The sequence below is a fragment of the Callorhinchus milii genome, unplaced genomic scaffold, assembly GCF_018977255.1.
Source record: "Callorhinchus milii isolate IMCB2004 unplaced genomic scaffold, IMCB_Cmil_1.0 Scaffold11, whole genome shotgun sequence".
Taxonomy (NCBI): Eukaryota; Metazoa; Chordata; class Chondrichthyes; order Chimaeriformes; family Callorhinchidae; genus Callorhinchus; species Callorhinchus milii.
Window position 1 is genome coordinate 9,430,872 of NW_024704752.1, and position 25,557 is coordinate 9,456,428.

General features: G+C 41.5%; 1 long non-coding RNA gene across 1 annotated transcript; it reads right to left on the bottom strand.

Annotated features, from left to right (window-relative positions):
- Positions 1–13,264: 13,264 nt before the first annotated feature.
- Positions 13,265–18,027, bottom strand: LOC121849908. Its single transcript, XR_006085394.1, has 3 exons — positions 17,946–18,027; positions 16,928–16,995; positions 13,265–15,536 (listed from the first exon to the last, which is right to left on the bottom strand). It is a non-coding gene; the product is annotated as an uncharacterized LOC121849908 (long non-coding RNA).
- Positions 18,028–25,557: the final 7,530 nt, after the last annotated feature.

The following is a 25,557-nucleotide window of genomic DNA, read 5'->3' on the forward strand; positions in this document are numbered from 1 at the left end:
TTTAGTGCCCAATGATGCAATGCTAATTATTTTAATTATTTATAAGTTTTTTTAAAAAAAACTTGCATTTTGATGTAGTGCCTTTATGTTACTGAGTCATCTCAAAGCACTTCATAGGATATATGTTAAAGTGGCGTGACTGTGTAGTTTTATCTTTAAACATAGCAGCAAATGTACGTGCAGCAACTCTCCTCAAATATGAAAGACAAATTTTATTTGGGGGATTGTTGGCCAGAACACTAGAAGAAATTATTTTCTCTTTTTGAATACTATCATGCGATCTTTAACATCCACCTGAATGGGCAGATGGACTTTGACAGATGGACCTTGGTTAACGTTTCATCTGAAGAAGAGTATCTCTGATAATGCAGCCTCCTCGGCATTGCATTGGGAGGTCAGCATAGACTAGATTCCAAGACCTGACAAGGCAATTGGACGCACAACCAACTAAGCCAGACTGGCACACCGATGATCAAATCATACAACTAAAAGGACCTTCACCTGCTCATATAAAACAAAGAAATAAAACACTTTTATCTAACTAATGAGGTGACAATAATCCTCATTCATCATAGATTACATAGAAAAAACAGAGCTATTGTCAAATATAATCTTTCAGATGAGACACTAAACTGAGATCTCCTCTGGTAGTTCAGGTGGATGTTAAAGATGCCATGAAAGTTTTCAAAAAGACAAATGACTGCTGTGTTTAGCTGAAAAAGTCACCATAACTTGAGGCATTGCTGTATGCAAATTGGCTGCCATGTTCATTTACAATCACAGTTACCATACTTAAAAGTAAAATCATGTGAAGTGCTTTGAGATATTTTGATGTAATAAAGCTCTATGTCAAATGCAAGGATTATTATTCCTGCTCTTACACAAAACTATGCAGTTAAACCATGAACTATTTCACCATCAAATAAACATTGAAACCTAGTAACAGAAAGCATGGTGACGTGACAACATTATGAACACACACATATGTTATGTCGATTTACTGGTTGAACTGAATTTTGCTGTTGATTATGCTCCAGCAGATCGAGCTATTAATAGACTTAATGGGGCATCCATTATGAAAGATCCTATCTGAGATATGTGTTGTCGTAAGGAATGTAATTATATGAGAGGAAGATTGTCGTAATAAAGAATAGTTTCACTTCAGCTTTATTCAGAATTGAGTTCCACACAAGAATTAGGTTCCCCTATGTTCAGAAATCGTATTTGAAGTTCATGTTACTTTCCATGGTTCCTTTCTGTACTTAGAATTTGGACTTTAGTCAAAAGATAATTTGCTCAGCAAGCGTTCCAGAGATCATCATGAGAAGCTTGATTTCCCTATCTTTAGATATTTTTAATGCATATTTTAACTATATTTCCAAGTGGAGAACAATACATGTCTTTACAGGGATTAAAGGGTAGTTTCTCTCTGACTGGACATTTTAATATAGACTGAATAGGTTCTGCAGCAGGAATTGTTTGATTGACACTGCATTGTCATCTTAGACTGTGTGAGTTCAAGTCCCGCGTGGGATTTGAACCCACAAACTTCTGACAAGGCGACAGTGCTACCACTGCACCAGGCTGACACACATATTGTGCGTTACATGCATAACGTGATGCAGAACAGCATTCAGATTGTTTTTTGATCCAAAAAATGTAGAATAGATACAAAATAGTAAAAATAAATAGTAAAATAATAAAAAAGGTAAAGGAAAGAAAAGAAAATAGGAATAAAACAAAATTTTGCAACAGGTAGTGTGCAAATACAGAGGTTGAATTGCTATGCCGGATATTAAAAATATTAAAGAAGACAGGTTGGCATAATGTAGGAGAAAAAATGACCAGGAAATTCTCCCAACCATCCTCCAATCACAGCATCAAGCAGTGTTTTAAATGATTCCAGTGTCAGGGCCTCAGCGACCCTTCATGGCCCCCTGTTCCAGTCGTTGATTAGAGACACTCAGAAGAAGACGGGGGAATAAAATAATTACTTAATACACCAGTGTTGCGGATTGGTAAACATTACAGTATCTGTTGTGAAATTGCCTTTTGCACCTCTAAAACTATTTCCTCTTGTTCGACTGTCTTAATGCTTTTTCAATCCCATTTAAAATTGGCTCACAGATGTACATTTGTTACTTAGAACGTATTGGAGGATGGCTGGCAGGCATTAAACAATATCTCAAGATGATAATACCTTGGGAATGTCCTCCTAACGTGAAATACAAATTACACTCTATTTCACGTTTGGAGGACATCCCAAGGCACTATACAAATATAATTTGTTGATGATGTTGTTTTCATTCATAGGGAAGTCAGTGACTAGCGGCATTGCTCTAAGATATCCACAAGAACAGCGAAAGAAGAACTTGGAAGGATTATTTTCACCCAGAGTTGTTGGGATGGAGAATGCCCTGCTGAGTGGGAAGGTGAAGTTGGAGTCTATTTCAAGAGGGAAGAGAAGTGCTTGAAAGGGTATGTGGATAAAGTGGGGCAGTGGGATTAAATTGATCTCCTTGCTATGTGAACCGGTGCTAACTTGATGGGCCAAATGTCCTCCTTCTGTTCTGTAGATTTCTATGTTTCTAATGTGAGTAATTGCCTTCTGAAAAAAGGGAGAAAAAGTGCAGCAGAAAATAAATCAAAATATGGAATATAAAAAGAAATACATTTAAATAAATGTAGAGGATAATTATTTCATTTCAGTGACTATTTCAGTAATTCATTTACCAAATCAATCTACAATTGATATTCCTTATGCACGAAGGCTTTGTGAATTATAATGACCATATTCTTGTCTTGTAAACAAACAGAGAGGTGGAAGCAGTTAAATCCAAATCAGATACATTTTATGGACCATTGTGATCTCACAACATAAACCATTCAGATTGCTTTCTAAATATAATACATTATTTACCTGAAGTGCAAGAGAAATTAATTGGATTATTTTTTAAAAAATGCAGTTACTCTCCTATTTCAATTACTAACTAAAAGCTATTTATGTAATTCTTCACAGAATGTGGAGCACATTTGTTCACAGAGGGAGACAAGGAGATTGGTATTGCATCCAAATTCTTAAACAAGGATTTTGTTAAATTTTCAGGACTCAGGATTTCAGAATAAAGAGAAATTTTCAGGATTCAGGATTTCAGAATAAAGTTAAGGGAGGAGGAGTAGAGAGCGAACTAAGCTGTATTTCTCCATCCAGAATGCTAATCTTTTGTAACTGGACTCTTTTGAAATGTATTCTTTCTTCTCTAACAGACCCGTACAACAAGTTTTTCAAGTTACTTCTGTAATGGTGAAGGACAAAGAGTGTTGAAAAAGAGGTGGAGACAGGAACATCACTTATATTTACTAACTTAATGGATCACTTGGTTTGCTAGCATGATAAGAATTAGCTTTTTCTTCTGTTGTAGAGATTGCTTTAATAAAGTTACAAGAAAAAAAATCAAACTATACTTGCCTTTAACAATTCAATGAGCTATTTGCTGTATTTTCCTTTACAGTTACAGCTTTATATGGAATGTAGGATATCGGCCCCAAAATTGCCAAGTAAAAATTAAACTGTTAAATGTAAAGTACTACATATAGGATATGTTGCTGATTGATCAATGTGCCCAAACTGGAGGGAATGTCAGCAGCTTGCTCCTTCCCACGATCCTGCCACTCTTAAACTAATCTGTAAAAACAAGGGAGAAATAGCTCAATTAAGACCTTGTTAAAGATCATTAAAAAAAATTACCATTGCAGCCAAGAGGGAAAACTGCCACGGGAGTTATTTACACAGGGTGTGGGCTGACACTTGGAAGTTTAACAATGGCAAAAAAACGTAGCCGAGGACTGCTGGAAGTGAACTATTCACAGCGAGTGCTGGTATAGTGTTGTAGTAGCCAACAAAATAAATTTTCTTGATTGAATATTTCTTGATTTATCCCATGAATCAAGAAAAGACTGAAAACACACAACCGATTGAATACGGACTTCCCTCGACTTGGGCGAATGTTTGGGGGTCTGCGTCTTGACTGCCGCCCGGGTCACTTCTGGCCCACGGGCCACAGGTTGGCCACCACTGGTGTAGTGGCAACGATCGATAGTGTGAATCAGAACATCAGCCAACCAAAATTCCCAGCTAACCTCTAGGCCCCAGAAAGTCCCTTGTGTTGCACTGACCAGAACTGTATGCAGTATTGAATGTCTGACTACTGTAGGCCTGAGAAACCCTCCCTTGATGCATCGCAGCTATCAAGCTACCGGCCCATCTCCAACCTCCCCTTCCTGTCCAAGGTCCTGGAATGAGTTGTCGCCTCCCAGCTGCGCTCTTTCCTCTCCACCCATTCATTATTCGAACCTCTTCAGTCAGGTTTCCGTGCTGCCCATAGCACAGAAACTCCACTGGTCAAGGTCACCAATGACATCCTGACCATCTGTGACCAGGGCTCCCTCTGCCTCCTCGTCCTCCTCGACCTATCGGCAGCATTCGATACGGTCGACCATGCTATCCTCCTCCACCGCTTGTCCTCCCACCTCAACCTTCAAGGCCCTGTACTTGAGTGGTTTAGGTCGTACCTCTCCCACCGTCTTCACTTTGTTTCCACGAATGGTTTTCCTTCCGGCCCCCGCACTGTCTCGTGCGGTGTCCCTCAGGGCTCTGTCCTCGGTCCCCTCCTCTTCACCCTCTACATGCTCCCCCTTGGTGGCATCATCTGCAGACATGGGGTTAACTTCCACATGTATGCGGATGACACCCAACTCTACCTTTCCTCCTCTACCCTCAACTCCTGACAGCCTGCCTGTCCGACATCGAGTCCTGGACGAGAGACAACTTTCTTCAGCTCAACGTGCGTAAAACTGAGGCCCTACTGATTGGCTCGCGTCAGCGCCTCCGCACTTCAGGCGCTGACAGCATCAGCATCCAAGGCTGCACTCTCCACCTCTCAAAGCCAGTCAGGAACCTCGGCGTTCTGTTCGACCCTGAGCTGTCCTTTCTCCCTCATATCCGCACCACAACTGGCAATGCCTTCCATCACCTCTGGAATATCGCCAGACTACGGCTTACCTCACCCCTCACGCTGCTAAAACTCTGGTCCACGCCTTTATCACCTCAAGGCTGGACTATGGGAACTCTCTCCTCGCCGGCCTTCCCGGCACCTCCCTCCACAAGCTGCAGGTCATTCAGAACTCTGCAGCTCGTGTACTGTCCCGCACCAGGCTTCGGGACCACATCACTCCCACCCTCGCTCGCCTCCACTGGCTCCCCATCCCCCAGAGGATCCAATTCAAGATCCTCATCCTCACCTACAAAGCCATTCACGGCCTCGCTCCCTCCTTCCTCTCCGACTTACTATCCCCCTACCTACCTGCCCATACCCTCCGTTCCTCTGGCTCCGGTTTCCTCCACATCCCCCGCCCCAACCGCCCTACCATCGGTGGTCGGGCCTTCAGCCTCTCAATCCCTAGGCTCTGGAACTCTATCCCCCAGTGCCTTCGCCTTGCTTCCTCCCTTTCCTCCTTCAAGGCCGGTCTCAAGACCTTTCTCTTTGACCGTGCCTTCAGCTCCCCTCTCAACTCTCTACCCCCTCCTCGCTCCCTGCCTTCCCTCCCCTCACCCTGATCATTTCCCCCCTGCTCGGGTCCTGACCCAACTGTCCAGCGCCTTGGGATGTCCTCCCGACGTGAAAGGCGCTCTATAAATGGAATCTTGTTGTTGTTGTTGTTGAGAATGATGTCCATGGTATCTAAATTTAACTGATTTAGCAATATAATGCAGCAACCTGATTGCCTTATTTATTGCTGCCTCATATTGTTTTAGCACAGTGAGTGACGAGTCAGCTGACATCCCTAGATCTCTTCCAACTTCAAATTTCAGTCCATCGCTTGAGCCCTTGTGTTTTCTATTCTCACATCCAATATGTAGTACTTTACATTTTTCAGTTTAATCTTCACTTGGTAGTTATTGACCCATGTACTTATCAAGCTATCTTTGTGAGACCATTGCTGGCTCCTCCGGTTGCACAATCCCCTCCATCCCCAACTTGGATCTGTGAATTCGGGTCATTAATATATACGAAGAATAGGAGGAGTCCCAATACAGACGCCTTGCTCCCCTCAAAGGCCCTCTGCTTCCTTCCCTTCAGCCAATTCGGAATCCACACCCTTGTCTTGTCCTTGATACCCAGTGACGACAGTTTGCAGAGGAATCTTTGAAGTGGCCCTTTGTCAAATCTCATTTGCCATTCCAAATTTACGACATCATATGGCTTCCCATAGTCAATTTGGGCTGTCGCCTCCTCAAAAAAGTAAATGAGATTGGTCAGAACCAGTGAGGGGTGGAATTAGGAGGCTGGAGAACAGGATGTCAGACAAGTCTGATCTGGGTGTAGCAAAAATACTTGTGAGGATTCAAAGAGGATTCAGCTCCTTAACCAGTTTTACCAGTTTAGACTTTATAAATAAACTCATCATTGTTAAAATGGAATTGTGCAATTGTGGAATTTTGTACATCTCTATGCCTCATTGTTTCAGCTAAGATCATGATAATAGCAAATAAGCCAAATACTTATCCCTCACTGAAAGGTCGCCAAGTTATATATTCCCATTGCTTTGCCTGTATAAAGTGTTTCATTGTAGAATGTAAAAAAAATGAATCAAAAGAAAAACTGTTTTGTGGATACATATTAAGGTTTTCAATATGCTTAAACCCCTGGAGCTGCTGCTTGTGGATGATGGAACTAGGAAGACTGACAAGGAGTATGTTAGAAAAGTCAAGTTGTTTATTAAAAAGAATGAAAGAGGGTTTCAGCAGAGTTTTGTCTGAGGTCGGGACTGAGGCAAGTAATGGGGTGAAGATGAAGAAAAGCCGTCTTGGTCAGGGCCTGAATAGAAGGAAGGAATGCTGAGGATTGAACTTAACACCAGGGCTTACTGGTTTAGTGAGTTTGAGAGATAGGCCAAAAAGGTTGAGAAGATCAGAGTTGGAAATGAAGAGACATAGACAAAAGCTGAGAAAGGCTTTCTGTTTTGCCCACATTGAGCTGCAAGAAACTGAGACTCATCCAGTCCTTCATGTCTGACAAGCAGGTGGACAGAACGTTAAGTGTTAACCAGAAATCAGGTGTTAACCAGCTTTGTCACATGAAGGGTTAGAAATACAAGTTATTATTGTTGGAATCAAGGGTAGAAGTGGTGAAGTAGATTTGGATGCCAACTACACAGATGTGAAAATTAACCATGTGTCTCTGGATGATGTCACCAAGAGGGAGCATGTGGATGAGAAAGTGAAGGGGCCACGATGTAAGGTGGGAGGAGAAATTGTGAGAGGAGATGAAGTGGAGACAGTGATTCAAGTAGGATTGATAAGGGTTTCAACACCATTTGATCTGAGGTAGAGATTGAAGCGGGCAATAGAGTAGAAGTGAAGAAAAGCAGCTCTGATAAGGGACTGAATGTGATTAAAAAAAAGAACAGTTGCAGATTCGAACTGAATGCAAGGTTGCGCAGTAGTTCAGAGGCCAGCGAGGTTGAGGAGGTCAGAACCGGAAGGGAGGAAACTTTGTTGTGAGGTAGAACCATAGAAATTTACAGCACATCTATTATCTATCTAGTTCCCTCTTGAAAGTTAATATCAATTCTGCAGTGACCACCACACCTGACAGGACATTCCACAAACTAACAGTCAAAGCACTGATTCCTAATACCACCCAAGTAAATTTTTTCACCCTCTCTATGGCCCTGACATTCTTCCTAAAATGGAATGACTAAGACCTTACATAATATTCTAATAATTTATACACGTTATGTATAAATATATTTTTACCCAGTTTCCTATTCTTCAGTCAACTTTCTATCTATGCTTTAATCCATGAATCCATTAATTAATGTCTGTTCTAAAATGAAATATTACTTTTTTACCTTCTATCTAAATGACAAACAGCAATGCTAGTGTCTGAGACCTGATTTCAAAAAAGAATTTACCATTTTAAAAAAAAACTTTCACAAGTTTAACATTTAAAGAAAAACATAACCTCTTTTGTCCACAATTGCGGTGACGTTGTCTTGTAATGTGGTATGTTCAGAAATGCATGTGAAAGGGAACAATAGAACAGAAAGTTGCAAAACATGATATATGAGGCTGATATGCCTATGTTTTCTTAAAATGAAACTAGCTTTTGTAAAGACACAGAAAAAGTGTACCATCCAATAAAGAAGTAACTTACATTTTTATACACCCTTAAGATTTAAAAATATCTCAAAGGAATCACAGATAATTATTGTCAATGTATTAACTAAATTTGTTGACAAATACACTAGCCAAATGCAGCAGTTAAGTCCTACAAATAATTATAATAATCCTTACATTTATTATAGCACCTTATCACGGCTTTGAGACATCCCAAAGTGCTTCACAGAATATACTGTAAAGTGAATTGGCTGCATGTTTTGTGGGTGAAACCCAGCAGCCAATTATGTACAGCAGTGTCATAGCATCAAAAATAGAAGTGGATTGAGTGACCAATTTTTTTTTAAGGGATTATTGCCCCCGGAAAAGCAATTGACAAACAACCGGGTTCCTACTTACTGCTAGGTAAACAGTTCTTTTATTCCCCCCCCAAAAAACCCAAGGTAAAGAACCAATTCCAGGACTCACGGAAGGTAAGTCAGGCAGCAGCGGGAGTCACAGGACTGGTCTCACAGGGATTGGGACTAGGGCTAGTGAGAGCGGGGGCCGGGGTCCCAGGGATCGGGACCAGCGTTAGCTAAAGGCAGGGGCTGGGGTCCCGGAGATCGGACCAGCGGTAGCCAGAGGCAGGGGCCAGTAACTGCCGGCTGGGCTAGGGGTCTCGTGGATCTTTAGATAGGGCGGGTGTCGCGGGGATCGAGCGGCGGCCATTACCGGTCAGGGGGAGCCGCCATTTTAGTTTTTCCCCGCCATTATGCGTGACGTCACTTCCGCCCGCCAGGTTTGAATCCCTGGTAATACCTACAGATTAGAACAGCACAGGAGAGTACAGCCTGTACCAGTGTCTGTTTGTCTCCCTCCCACCCTCTGTCTGTCTGTCTGTCTGTCCTGTCCTTCCCCTGCAGGCTGCTCGTTGCTATCCACAATGAGCGCCCTCCTCCCATGTGCCAACTCAAGGCCCCACAGCCTCCTGCAAGCTGACAATGTCCTACTAAACCCACCGCCTCTTGTCCCAGCGAGCGCATCTTGGCTGCCGCCCCCGACCCGAGCTGGCCCTCCCTCAAAATGCCCCCTCCCTGCAACTCTGTCCTGCTCTCTCTCCGCCGTCCCCGCCTCCTATCTCTGCTTGACACCTGCCTCTGCTCCAGCCTAGGAATCATCCGCCGGGCTCATCGTGGTACTCGGCGCTGGCTGTCCAGCAGCAGCCGCACCGACTGCCCCATTCCCCACTACTGCCGCAAGCCATCCCGGACCCTGACCCCGGGGCCTAACCTCTCCTCCCTCATCAGCATCCCCACCCTCCCTCTCAACCATTCCACTACCCCCTCCCATCCCACACATCCCCCTGCCAACTGTCCACTCTGCTTTGGACTTCAAAATGTCCGCTCCATCTCCAACAAGACCCTGGCCATTAATGAACTCATCCTCAATGAGAACATATACATTATGGCCCTCACAGAAACCTGGATCACCCCAGGTGACACCTTCCCCTTCACTGAGGCCATACCACCCGGCTACACCTACCACCATGCCCCATGTCGTGGCGGTGGTGTGGCCCTCATATCCAGGGCATCACTTGCCCTTTCCCCCTACTCCACCGGCTCGTTCCCCTCCTTCGAACACCTCACTCTCTGCCATCCCTCCCACCTCTCTGAAAATTCTCTTACTTTACTGTGCCCTCCAAAATCCTCTCCCACCTTCATCTCTGACATCTCCACCCTCTTTGCTTCCCTCTGCCTCTGCTCCGACCGCCTCATCATCGTAGGTGATTTCAATCTCCACTTCACCTCCTCCTGCTCCATCTCCTCAGACTTCTCCTCTCTCAACCTCTCCCTCCACATCCACTCTGCTACCCATATCCATGGTCACCCGCTCTACCTGGTGATCACCCGGGGCCTCGGATGTCACCATCGCTGACAAGGCCATCTCTGACCACCATTTCATCTCCCTCAACTCCCATATCCTTCTCCCCAAACCTACCACCATCTTTTACCAGCTGTGGAAGAAGATCTCCCCGCAATCCCTCTCCGGTGCCCTGGAGTCCTCTGATCTCCACCCCTCTGGCCCACCTCTCACAACAATCCACTTGCTGCACTTACTCTTCTCCACAGCACCCTCTCCACCACACTCGATGTCCTTGCCCCCCTCACCTCCCGAACTGCCTCCTACTCCCGATCCTCACCCTGGTTCACCAGCCACCTCCGCTTGCTTAAGGGCCAGGTGCAGTCTGCCGAACGCATTTGGCTCAAGTCTGGCCTAACGGTCCACCGGTACATCTGGCTGGACCTCATCAAGATCTACCGCTCCATTCTCGCCTCAGCCAAATCAGCCTTCTATTCCAGGTTAATCCTGGAGGCGAAAGGCAATCCCAGGCTCCTGTTCTCCACCACTAACCAGCTCCTTCGCCCTCCCCAACATGCCTCGGAGATACTTTCCTCCAACTCTCACTGCGATAAAATGCTGGACTTCCTCGAGTCCAAAATCGAGGGAATCCGCTCAACTGCCACTGCCCTCCCAACTTCCAACCCCTCCCTACCCCCACCCCACACAATTACCCATCCGACAATTATCCATCCCTCCTTCCACACCTTTGAACCTGACACCCCCTCCTCTGTCTTCAACATGGTAACCTCCATAAAATCCACCACCTGCTCCCTCGACCCCATCCCTACCTCTCTCCTTAAATCTCAACTCCACCTTCTTGCCCCACTACTTGCGGACATCATTAACCTCTCCCTGTCATCTGGCACTGTTCCTTCCCCACTCAAAACAGCCACCATCACCCCCCACCCAGCAGAAACCTTCCCTCGACCCATCACAGCTATCCAGCTACCGGCCCATCTCAAATCTACCCTTTCTATCCAAGGTCCTTGAGAGAGCTGTTGCCTCCCAGCTTCACTCTTTCCTCCCCTCTCACTCCCCCCATGAACCCCTCCAATCGGATTTCCATGCTGCCCACAGCACAGAAACTGCTCTGGTCAAGGTCACAAACGACATCCTGACCATGTGTGACCAGGGCTCCCTCTGCCTCCTCGTCCTCCTTGACCTCTCCGCCGCCTTTGACACCGTGGACCACTCAATCCTCCTCCACTGTCTCTCCTCCCACCTCAACCTTCAAGGCTCTGTCCTTGACTGGTGCAGGTCCTACCTTTCACGCCTTCACTTCGTCGCGGTAAACAGCTTTTCCTGCAGCCCCGGCACTGTCTCGTGCGGTATTCCTCAGGGCTCTGTCCTCGGTCCCCTCCTCTTCACAGTCTACATGCTCCCCTTGGTGACGTCATCCGCAGACATGGGGTAAATTTCCACATGTATGCGGATGACACCCAAATCTTGCCTCTCTGCCTCCACCCTGAACTCCAGGACTACTGGCGTCCTGACCGACTGCCTGTCCGACATCAAGTCCTGGACAAGAGCCAACTTGCTTGAACTCAACATCAGCAAGACCAAGGCCCTCCTGATTGGCTCATGCCAGCACCTCCGCACCTCAGGCGCTGGCAGCATCAGCCTCCATGGCTGCACACTCAACCCCAGTCAGGAACCTGGGTATCATGTTTGACCCTGAACTGTCCTTTCTCACCCACATCTGCGCCATGACTGGCACTGTCTACCACCACCTCTGCAATATTGCCAGACTCCGCCACGGCCTCACCCCTCAGGCTGCTGAAACCCTCACACATTCGTCACCTCAAGGCTTGATTATGGGAACTCCCTCCTCATCGGCCTTCCCACAAGCTGCAGATCATCCAAAACTCTACAGCTCATGTACTCTCACGCACCAGGCTCCATGACCCCATCACTCCCACCCTCGCCCGACTCCACTGGTTCCCCATCCTCCAGAGGATCGAGTTCAAGATCCTCATCCGCACCTTTAAGGACATCCATGGCCTTGCCCCCTCCTACCTCTCTGACCTGCTGACTCCCTATGAGCCTGCCCACTCCCTTCATTCATTGGGCTCCGGCCTGCTCCATGTCTTCCATCTGACCCGGCCTATCATCAGTGGCCGGGCTTTCAGCCTCTCTGCCCCTACACTCTGGAACTCCATCCCACGGTCCCTTCCCCTCGCTTCCTCCCTCGCCTCCTTCAAGGTCGGTCTCAAGACCTTTCTCTTCGACTGTGCCTTTGGTCTCCCTCCCACCTCTCTGCCTTCCCTCACCCCTACACCACTCCCTCTCCCCCATGCTCGGGCCCCGACACATGACTGTTCAGCGCTTTGGGATGTCCTCCCGACGTGAAAGGCGCTCTACAAATGTAATTTTGTTGTTGTAAAAAGGAGGATTGTTGGCCATGGCACTTTTGAATAGTCCATGGGACCTTTAATATGGGAAGCGCCGTAGCTTACTAGATCTCATCAGTACTTCCATTTCTGAAGAACGTCCAGGAAAAATAAGTAGCATCGATTCGTGCAATGCCGGTTGATGTTCCAAATAAGGAGAGTGGGCTCCATTCTTTTTCCACAACTTTGGCAATGATGAATCCTTCACTGTTTCACAAAGAGGAGAGTGGCGATGATATTGGTGGAGGACTTCAGTATGGTGCAGCCACTACTACTATGTCATGGTCTTGCACCCCGGTTTGGAGATTCAACTTGGTGTTGTTGGCCTCCCAACCTTGGTGGCAGAAATGTCATTAAGGAGGCTGTCAAGAGTCCATCCAACATCACAAGTGATGGAGGAAACTGAGGTAATTCCAAGGAACTCGAGGCCCCGTCCCATCTAAAATCCACCTTTGTGCCCATACAAAGGGATTGAGGTGGTCATCATTTAGGCCAACATCAATGTACAGGTGGGAGAGGACACTATCCATCCTCCTCTCCCTAAATATCTTTGTCATCAAGGGACACACTTGATATCCCTGCATTCCCAAGTCAGCTCCCCTTTCTGGTCAGATGTATCTTCTTGTCACTTTGGTGAAAAATCACTGAGGAAAAGTAACTGGGTTGGAAAAGAATATACCAACTGATGGTAGGCACACAGTAGGCATGTATATATTTTAATTACATTTGTGTGCTGGACTGATCCCCGACTGTTGAATGCCTTGGGACGTACTCCCGACATGAAAGGCGCTTTCCAAATGTAATTTTATTTTTGTTGTTGACTGTTCAAATGTTTTTCTTCTACAATCATATATGAATTTTTAACCAAGTTTACAAGCAGAGGGAAATAGCAATAAAATAAACCTTCCACAATCTTTAAGTAATTGGTCAACAAACAAAGTGCTGTTTTGCTATAGCTGTTGCTCAATGGTTAAGGTATTGTTGATCAGGTATTATCCTGCAGCCATGCCTGTGGAATTGTTGTTATACTTCTTATCAAGACTGCTTCATGCCCCACTTCCACCTGTCCCACTAGCTTCTGATATACTTGCCAGGGCTTGGAACGTATCTCCTATTGCAATGTTGTGTAACAGTAGAGATGATGACACCACAATATGGTTTTCTCAGATGTTACAGCAAATGGCTTCCCATTGTTTCAAAACATACATCCTCAATGACAATTCACATGTGCACAAGGATAACCTTGGACTGCTCTTTGACCTAGGTCTGTGGGTTTGGCACAGGGATAAGGAGCCAGGGATCAGTCCATAGCCATTGTGCCCAAGAGGTACCCATCCATTCTATTGGATTCATGGAATTTTTTAGCAAAGGCAGAGAATTTGGACATGACGACTTTGTGAATATGAATGCTCTAGTGACACAAGCAAAATACTGCAACTGCAATTTTTCTGCACTCTGGAAATGACTTTTGCACAGCTATTTGTTAAAGCACCTGGTAAGCTTAATTTTCAATGAGTGCATCAAGTTATCATCCAGTAGTAACACCAGATATTCTAGCATTCCAGTGTGTTAACATGAACAATGGTAAATCAAGAGTATTGATGAGTTACCATAGAGCAAAAGCTTCTTCCTGATACTGTAAAATCACGTTAAGTAATAAAAAATGTCCTTGCATTTCCCACCTTATCACATCGTCAATGGCTCAAAGCACTTCAAAGGGTTTTACTGTAAAGTGTAGTGACTCTATGTATAAGTATAAATTAAAACATGGAATGATTTAGCACACACCACTATTGATAGCAGAATTTGAAAGGAAACTATAAAAACTTGAAAAAAATTTAAAGTAGCTACTCTATCACATATATTCAAATTATCCTTCATTTTCTCCTTTGCAGAGAAAACCACATTGCACGTGGACTTTTTAAAAAATTGTATTTTTAGATTATTTTTCAATTGCTTCCAGAAATGCTTGAAATTAGACTTATCCCCAATTTATTTAATCCCCTAGTCTGTCTTTGTATTTCTGAAGCATCTCTCATATGTTTCCATGAAGTATTTTAAACTCTCAAAAATAAACCTCCTTTATAGAGCAACTACAGAAGTTAAGATTGACGATGGAAATAGGCACATCCAGAATTGGAAATTTCTTACTTTGCAACCTATAACATTATTCAATCTTTGTGCATCAATGAAAGGGAGAACAGCTAGTATTTTGTTTTTTGATTCATCATCTCATGGAAGTTTGTCAAGGTCACCAGCTGCATCCAATTTAGCAAGTCTATCACCAAGATTTATGGTATGATCTGTTATATTGAGGACAATAAATCTCATATAAAGATATCCACTACATCACCTTGGTATCTCCAATTGAGTGTTGATCCAATCCTGATGTTATTTGTAAATAGGCCTTATTTAGAAAAGTAAGACGTATTTTCTATGCTAAATAGCCCTGAAATTTCATCTGTGAAATCTGTAAACCAATTTCATCCTAAGTATAAGATTGTGCAGAATTGTGGAAAATTCTTAAATTCAGTATTAATTTGGAGACTAATTTTCCACACTTTTTAAAACTAACCACTTACAGCTTAAGATTGAACTTAACAAATTTCCACAAATATGTGTGCAATTTTAGATCATAAGATAAAATTGTCTTACAAGCTAAGACTGGGTCTTTGGAATCCTTTTTTTTCAAAGCACTGTGAAACACTAAGATTAAATCATATGAAGTGAGTTGTAAGAAATATTAACAGCAATTGAAATAGCAATATTAATACTTATTACAGTTTCATATGGCTAATCAATGAAGTATGGTTATAAGGAAGTGACAGTTCCATTAATGTGAATAAATCCATAACATGATTATCGTCCTTAAGCAGCAGAGGTAAGGGAAAATGAGTCTAATTTAATATGACATGATTTTACCCAACAAAATAATATTTTCTTGTGTGTCTTGTAGTGCAAAAAACAGGTTAAGACAAAGTAGTATACTTCAGGAGATCTGATTCGCTGTCTTCTGTCAATTATCTGTTATTCATTGCTTTTCTAATGGATTGTAGATACATTTCCATTTCTTCCTTTAGCTGGTCAAAAGAAATGCAATATCAATGTTATTAAGATGTTCCACTGTCTATAGATTTATACACATTACACATTGCACAACACTGACGTACATTACATTTCAGTTTTATGTTCTTTGTTTAACTCCGAGTGAATGTGAATGTATAGCTTACATAAAAATAGCAAATACTGTATAATGATCTCAGGTAGACTGGTAAAGTTGCAACCCAGAGATAATTATGTTTTATTGGGGATTGGTCAAAGATAATAAAATAATTCTTGCATTTGATATACTATCTTTCACAGTGGGAGGTAGTCTCAAAGTGCTTCACATTTACTGTAAAGTGTATTTTGTAGGCTACATGGCAGCCAATTTGTATCTGTGTCCCACAAAAAGCCATGAAATAAATGACTAAATTTATCTGGGGAATTATTGGCCAGGACACTCTGTGAAATTTCTTTCACTTTTCGAATAGTCCCATAGGATCTCTAACAGATGCAGTAATAATAATAATTCTTTCATTTGATATAGCGCCTTATCTTGTCATCAAGACAAAGCGCTTCACAGAATATAACTTTGGATTGACTGTTTTTTGTGAGCATATTTTGTGAACATCCACTTAAATAGGCAGACAACACTTTGGTTTAGCATTTCATCCAAAGGGCAGCGCCTCAATGCAGCTCTTCCTGAGCACTGTATTGGAGAATCAACCTAGTCTGTGAATTCAAAAGGAACACAAGGTGTAACAATGTGCTGCTAAGGATGTTTGCTTACTTCCAACGGGTTCTATAACATAAAGATCCTAACTGATCTAATTCTGAGCAGTATGTAAACATTTTTTATTTTAAGCACTGGCCTGCACCTTGTTAATTATGCATCTATGACGAATGAGAAAAGAACAGCCATTTTTTATCTGACCAAATTTTAATTTATTTTGGTGATTGCAAACGAAAGTGTTTGGATGTCTGTTTATTATAATGTGCACCTTTGGTTCAGGACACAATACAATTCAACTGTGTGTTGCTCCCCATGATCACAGTAAGAGAGAAGTAGATAATTATTTGAGGAGGATAAGTTTGCAGAGCTATGGGGAGAGAGCAGGGCAGTGGGATTCATTTGGATAGCTCTTTTGAAAAAGCCAGCACAGACACGATGAGCCAAATGGCCTCCTTCTGTGCTGTATAATTCTATGATTCTATGATCCCATAACCCGCCAAAACTCAATTTGTATACTTGAACTATGGCTACTTTGGAGTACCAACTGTAAAAGTGTACCCCAGGTTGAATAAGTACCTTCAGGGAGGAGATTTGTTTGAGAAATATTTTTTTTACACAAGATACTTAGCTTTTATATTTCTTAAAAGTCAGTGATTATCACAAATTCTACATATTTGTTTTTTTGACATAGCAAACCTTCTGTTTGATCTCCGGTGTTATCTTTGCATTTTGAACAGTGATTCTTAAAGTGAGGGTATTCAGCTCTGTGAATAACACAAGAAGTGATTAATGCCAATAGTAATCAATAGAAGCCAAGCACATGAGTGGATGAATATTTGCATGTTTCACCACCCTTTTCTGTAGTCAGGGTGCTGTAGATCAGGTCCCAGCACCCAAACACTATCAGTACTACAGACTAACCAGCTCTTGATTTTTGGGCTTCAGTCACTGTTTTCACAATAAAAACAATTGTTGCTCAATAAAGACAAATAGAATGCTGTTTCATTGACAAGTACGCAATAAAAGTAACACATAACAGAATGTGTAGAGTCCCATTTATACTACAGTCATCTGAATTAATTTATTGATGACATTTTGCTTTCTACACAAGGTGTCCATAATAATTCACTTAATAATTATTAACTTTAAGAAAAGATTTGTACTTCAGATTTAATATTAGCTTGTTGCAGCTCACTATTGTTCTCTTTGACCGTGCCTTCAGCTCCCCTCTCGACTCTCTATCCCCTCCTCGCTCCCTCCCTTCCCTCCCCTCACCCTGACCATTTCCCCCCAATGCTCGGGTCCTGACCCAACTGTCCAGTGCCTTGGGACGTCCTCCCGACGTGAAAGGCGCTCTATAAATGAAATCTTGTGGTTATTATGTTGTCTCGTTCAGAAGCAAAATTGTTTCTGTATCAGAAAATTCTGGGTTTTGGTGCCAAAGTACAACTTGAGCTCTCTTAACTAGGCTGCTCCAACTATGTTGTACAAATAGAGTGGTGCATTGTTAGATATACACCCCGCATGCCTCCTTCATCACCCTCTCCTACCATGGCACCCATCGCACACTCTTTTGGCCCCATCTCTCCCTCCACCTTCCATCAAAAAAAATCTGTCTTGAGACGAGAATGTGTGAATGAATGAAAGAAAAGTGATGTCATTTCAATATGAAAAGGGAAATTGACAGTAAATCAATGAGCACAAAAAATCATACCATCACAAAGGAATGCATTGGTACTGTTGATGGTGTACCCTGTTTGGCAACTGCATTCATAGCTGCCAATGGTGTTCTTGCAGATTTGTTGGCAGGATGATGTATTTGTTGCACATTCATCAATGTCTGGGAAAGTAAATGAAGATTCTCATCACAGTAACAATGTTTCCAATGTCAGAATATGCAATAATAATTGTATGCAATTCAATACCTGATATGAAATCATATATTTGTACACCAATTCTACTCTAATAATATAATAATACCCTTTGCATTTGACATAGCTCTTTTCACATCTTCTAGATGTCTCAAAACGCTTCACAGAATAGAGTGTTAAGTGAATTGACTGTATATTTGCGGGTGAAACGTGACAACCAATTGCACACAGCAGTGTTCCATAAACAGCCGTGATTTGAGTGAACACATTATCATTGTTTTTTTTTGAGGGATTATTATCCCTGGATAAGCGATCAGCCAATCGACTACCAACCAGGTTCCTACTTACTGCAAGCTAAACAGAGACGTGTGGAGTAAGGAAACTTGGCCAACATTTTACTCTACCAGGAATAGAACCCAGGTCTCGCTTGAGGGGCTGGTACACTAACCACTGAGCTACAGGTACATTAATGAGTAGTATATCATTTTATGAGCTATATACTAGTGATTGATAGATGCATGTGATTTTCCGAAAGAATTAGTAAAATAAAGAAAAATGATCACTAGTTTGGTAGGATATGACATGTTCACAGTATATCAATGAGCATGAATGCAAAGAATTAATACCATCACAAAGGAATGCATTGGTGCTGTTGATAGTGTAGCCAGATTTGCAGCTGCAGCTGAAGCTGCCAATGGTGTTGTCGCAGATTTGTTGGCAGGATGATTCATTTGTTGCACATTCATCAATGTCTGAGAAATGAAACGAAGATGCTCATCAGAAAAACAAGGTTTGCAAAGTCAGAAAATGCAACACAAATTCAGGGCATTTTTACTTCTGAGGTGAAAGTAGAAATTTTTAAATGTCAATAAGAGTTAATATTGATCAGACACAAAATGCTGAGAGGGACGTGTGTGAATGAAGGAAAGTTAGAGCTATCCTAACTGTACTCAAAGGGAATCTCACAGCAAATGAATCATCAAAAAAAATCATACCATTGCAAAGGAATGCATTGGTGCTGTTGATTGTGTAGCCAGACTTGCAGCTGCAGCTATAGCTGCCAATGGTGTTGTTGCAGATTTGTTGGCAGGAAGATGTATTTGTTGCACATTCATCGATGTCTGAGAAAAGAATTGAACATTCTCATTACAACAGCAATGTTTTCAAAGTCAGAAAATTCAACACATATTGAGGTCTATTTTATTCCTGCATTGAATTTACAATAATTTGAATGTGAATAAGAATTGAATATTGATCAGCCACAAAATGCTGAGAGGAGAGAGTGTGAGTAAAAGAAAGTTATAGAATGTCCAATCAGTATGCAAAGGCAAGCTCACAGCAAATGAATCAACACAAATAATTATTACCATCACAAAAGAGTGCATTGTTGCTGTTGATTATGAAGCCAGACTCGCAGCTGCAGCTATAGCTGCCAATGGTGTTGTTGCAGATTTGTTGGCAGGATGATGCATTTGTTGCACATTCATCAATGTCTGGGAAAAGGATTGAACATTCTCATTACAACAGAAATATTTGCAAAGTCAGAAAACCCAACACGTATTGAGGGCATTTTTATTTCTGATGTGAAGGTACAATACTATGAATGTCAATAAGAAACGAATGATGATGAGACACAAAATCATGAGAGGAGAGAGTGTGAATAAAAGAAATTTAGAGCATATCCTATCAGTATACAAGGTGGAGCTCACGGCAAATGAATCAAAACAATTAATTCATACCATCACAAAGGAATGCATTGGTGCTGTTGATTGTGTAGCCAGATTCGCAGCTGCAGGTAAAGCTGCCATTGGTGTTTTTGCAGATTTGTTGGCAGGATGAAGCATTTGTTGCACATTCATCAATGTCTGAGAAATGAAATGAAGATGTTCATCAGAAGAACAGAAGTTTGTAACGTCAGAAAATGCAATACGAATTCAGGGCATTTTTACTTCGGAGGTGAAAGTTGAAAAATGTAATGTCAATAAGAATTAATATTGATCAGAGACAAAATATTGAGAGGAACATGTGTAATTGAAGGAAAGTTAGAGCTATCATAACCGTTCTCAAAGGGAAACTCACAGCAAATGAATCATCAAAAAAAATCATACCATCGCAAAGGAATCCGTTGGTGCTGTTGATTGTGTAGCCAGATACGCAGCTGCAGCTATAGCTGCCAATGGTGTTGTTGCAGATTTGTTGGCAGGATGATGCATTTGTTGCACATTCATCAATATCTGGGAGAAGAAGTGGACATGAGAGTCAAAGCGATCTGAAATGCTTCCATCCGTGTCGAGCGCTATGAAAGTGCAGGCTCAATTTTTGTTGAATGAATGAAGGAAAGTTAGAGCGAATCAAATTCGTACTCAAAGGGAAACTCACAGCGAACGAATTATCAGAAAATACCATACCATCGCAAATGAATAAATTGGTGCTGTTGATTGTGTAGCCAGATACGCAGCTGCAGCTATAGCTGCCAATGGTGTTGTTGCAGATTTGTTGGCAGGATGATGCATTTGTTGCACATTCATCAATATCTGGGAGAAGAAGTGGACATGAGAGTCAAAGCGATCTGAAATGCTTCCATCCGTGTCGAGCGCTATGAAAGTGCAGGCTCAATTTTTGTTGAATGAATGAAGGAAAGTTAGAGCGAATCAAATTCGTACTCAAAGGGAAACTCACAGCGAACGAATTATCAGAAAATACCATACCATCGCAAATGAATAAATTGGTGCTGTTGATTGTGTAGCCAGATATGCAGCTGCAGCGATAGCTGCCAATGGTGTTGTTGCAGGTTTGTTGGCAGGATGAAGCATTTGTGGCACATTCATCAATGTCTGAGAAATGAAACGAAGATGTTCATCAGAAGAACAGACGTTTGGAAATTCAGAAAATGCAACACGAATTCAGGGCATATTTAATTTGGAGGTGAAAGTAGAAAAATATGAATGTCAATAAGAATGAATATTGATGAGAAACAACACACTGAGGAGAGAGTGTGAATTAATGACATTTAAAGCAAATCCGATCCATCTGCAAACGGTAGTTCACAACAAATTAATCAGCAAAAATAATTTCTACCATCACAAAGGGTTGTATTGGTGCTGTTGATTTTGTAGCCAGATACACAGCTGCAGCTATAGCGGCCAATGATGTTGTTGCAGATTTGTTGGCAGGATGATGCATTTGTTGCACATTCATCAATGTCTGGGAAAAGGATTGAACATTCTCATTACAACAGCGATGTTTGCAAAGTCAGAAAATGCAACACGTATTGACAGCATTTTATTTCTAATGTGAAGTTACAATAATTTGAATGTCAATAGGAAATTAACGTTGATGAGACACAAAATGATGAGAGGAGAGAGTATGAATAAAATAAAGTTAGAGAATGTCCTATTAGTATACAAGTGTGAGCTTACAGCAAATGAATCAAAACAAATAATTCATACCATCACAAAGGAATGCATTGGTGCTGTTGATTGTGTAGCCAGATTCGCAGCTGCAGGTAAAGCTGCCATTGGTGTTTTTGCAGATTTGTTGGCAGGATGAAGCATTTGTTGCACATTCATCAATGTCTGAGAAATGAAATGAAGATGTTCATTAGAAGAAAAGAAGTTTGCAACGACAGTAAATACAATACGAATTCTGGGCATTTTTACTTCGGAGGTGAAAGTAGAAAAATTTAATGTCAATAAGAATTAATATTGATCAGAGACGAAGTATTGAGAGAACATGTGTAATTGAAGGAAAGTTAGAGCAATCCTAACCGCTCTCAAAGGGAAACTCACAGCAAATGAATCACCAATTAAATCATACCGTCGCAAAGAAATGCATTGGTACTGTTGATTGTGTATCCAGACTCGCAGCTGCAGCTATAGCTGCCAATGGTGTTGTTGCAGAATTGTTGGCAGGAAGATGCATTTGTTGCACATTCATCGATGTCTGGGAAAAGAAGTGAACATTCTCATTGCAACAGCAATGTTTGCAAAGTCAGAAAATCCAACACATATTGAGGGCAATTTTATTCCTACGTTGAATTTACAATAATTTGAATGTGACTAAGAAATGAATATTGATGAGACACAAAATGCTGAGAGGAGAGCGTGTGAATAAAAGAAAGTTAGAGAATATCCTGTCAGTATGCAAAGGCAAGCTCACAGCAAATCAATGAACACAAATAATTATTACCATCACAAAGGAGTGCATTGGTGCTGTTGATTATGAAGCCAGACTCGCAGCTGCAGGTAAAGCTGCCAATGTTGTTGTTGCAGATTTGTTGGCAGGAGGAAGCATTTGTTGCACATTCATCAATGTCTGAGAAATGAAATGAAGATGTTCATCAGAAGAAAAGAAGTTTGCAACGACAGTAAATACAATACGAATTCTGGGCATTTTTACTTCGGAGGTGAAAGTAGAAAAATTTAATGTCAATAAGAATTAATATTGATCAGAGACGAAGTATTGAGAGAACATGTGTAATTGAAGGAAAGTTAGAGCAATCCTAACCGCTCTCAAAGGGAAACTCACAGCAAATGAATCAACAAAAAAAATCATACCGTCGCAAAGAAATGCATTGGTACTGTTGATTGTGTATCCAGACTCGCAGCTGCAGCTATAGCTGCCAATGGTGTTGTTGCAGATTTGTTGGCAGGAAGATGCATTTGTTGCACATTCATCGATGTCTGGGAAAAGAATTGAACATTCTCATTACAACAGCAATGTTTGCAAAGTCAGAAAATGCAACACGTATTGACGGCATTTTTCTTTCTAATGTGAATTTACAATAATTTGAATGTCAATAGGAAATTAACGTTGATGAGACACAAAATGATGAGAGGAGAGAGTATGAATAAAATAACGTTAGAGAATGTCCTATTAGTATACAACTGTGAGCTTACAGCAAATGAATCAAAACAAATAATTCATACCGTCACAAAGGAATGCATTGGTGCTGTTGATTGTGTAGCCTGATTCGCAGCTGCAGCTAAAGCTGCCATTGGTGTTTTTGCAGATTTGTTGGCAGGATGAAGCATTTGTTGCACATTCATCAATGTCTGAGAAATGAAATGACGATGTTCATCAGAAGAACAGAAGTTTGTAACATCAGAAAATGCAATACAAATTCAGGGCATTTTTACTTCGGAGGTGAAAGTTGAAAAATTTAATGTCCATAAGAATTAATATTGATCAGAGACAAAATATTGAGAGAACATGTGTAATTGAAGGAAAGTTAGAGCAATCCTAACCGCTCTCAAAGGGAAACTCACAGCAAATGAATCATCAAAAAAAATCATACCATCGCAAAGGAATGCATTGGTACTGTTGATTGTGTATCCAGACTCGCAGCTGCAGCTATAGCTGCCAATGGTGTTGTTGCAGATTTGTTGGCAGGAAGATGCATTTGTTGCACATTCATCGATGTCTGGGAAAAGAAGTGAACATTCTCATTGCAACAGCAATGTTTGCAAAGTCAGACAATCCAACACATATTGAGGGCAATTTTATTCCTACGTTGAATTTACAATAATTTGAATGTGAATAAGAAATGAATATTGATGAGACACAAAATGCTGAGAGGAGAGCGTGTGAATAAAAGAAAGTTAGAGAATATCCTGTCAGTATGCAAAGGCGAGCTCACAGCAAATCAATCAACACAAATAATTATTACCATCACAAAGGAATGCATTGGTGCTGTTGATTATGAAGCCAGACTCGCAGCTGCAGCTATAGCTGCCAATGGTGTTGTTGCAGATTTGTTGGCAGGATGATGCATTTGTTGCACATTCATCAATGTCTGGGAAAAGGATTGAACATTCTCATTACAACAGCGATGTTTGCAAAGTCAGAAAATGCAACAAGTATTAACAGCATTTTTATTTCTAATGTGAATTTACAATAATTTGAATGTCAATAGGAAATTAACGTTGATGAGACACAAAATGATGAGAGGAGAGAGTATGAATAAAATAAAGTTAGAGAATGTCCTATTAGTATACAAGTGTGAGCTTACAGCAAATGAATCAAAACAAATAATTCATACCATCACAAAGGAATGCATTGGTGCTGTTGATTGTGTAGCCAGATTCGCAGCTGCAGGTAAAGCTGCCATTGGTGTTTTTGCAGATTTGTTGGCAGGATGAAGCATTTGTTGCACATTCATCAATGTCTGAGAAATGAAATGAAGATGTTCATCAGAAGAACAGAAGTTTGTAACATCAGAAAATGCAATACAAATTCAGGGCATTTTTACTTCGGAGGTGAAAGTAGAAAAATTTAATGTCAATAAGAATTAATATTGATCAGAGACGAAGTATTGAGAGAACATGTGTAATTGAAGGAAAGTTAGAGCAATCCTAACCGCTCTCAAAGGGAAACTCACAGCAAATGAATCATCAAAAAAAATCATACCGTCGCAAAGGAATGCATTGGTACTGTTGATTGTGTATCCAGTCTCGCAGCTGCAGCTATAGCTGCCAATGGTGTTGTTGCAGATTTGTTGGCAGGATGATGCATTTGTTGCACATTCATCGAAGTCTGGGAAAAGAATTGAACATTCTCATTACAACAGCAATGTTTGCAAATCTGAAATTCCAGCACGAATTGAGAGCAATTTTATTCCTACGTTGAATTTACAATAATTTGAATGTGAATAGGAAATGAATATTGATAAGGCAGAAAATGCTGAGAGGAGAGAGTTCGAATAAAAGAAAGTTAGAGAATGTCCTATCAGTATGCAAAGGCGAGCTCACAGCAAATCAATCAACACAAATAATTATTACCATCACAAAGGAGTGCATTGGTGCTGTTGATTATGAAGCCAGACTCGCAGCTGCAGCTATAGCTGCCAATGGTGTTGTTGCAGATTTGTTGGCAGGAAGATGCATTTGTTGCACATTCATCGATGTCTGGGAAAAGGAATGAACATTCTCATTACAACAACGATGTTTGCAAAGTCAGAAAATGAAAAAAGGATTGACAGCATTTTTCTTTCTAATGTGAATTTACAATAATTTGAATGTCAATAGGAAATTAACATTGATGAGACACAAAATGATGAGAGGAGAGAGTATGAATAAAATAAAGTTAGAGAATGTCCTATTAGTATACAAGTGTGAGCTTACAGCAAATGAATCAAAACAAATAATTCATACCATCACAAAGGAATGCATTGGTGCTGTTGATTGTGTAGCCAGATTCGCAGCTGCAGCTAAAGCTGCCATTGGTGTTTTTGCAGATTTGTTGGCAGGAGGAAGCATTTGTTGCACATTCATCAATGTCTGAGAAATGAAATGAAGATGTTCATCAGAAGAAAAGAAGTTTGCAACGACAGTAAATACAATACGAATTCTGGGCATTTTTACTTCGGAGGTGAAAGTAGAAAAATTTAATGTCAATAAGAATTAATATTGATCAGAGACGAAGTATTGAGAGAACATGTGTAATTGAAGGAAAGTT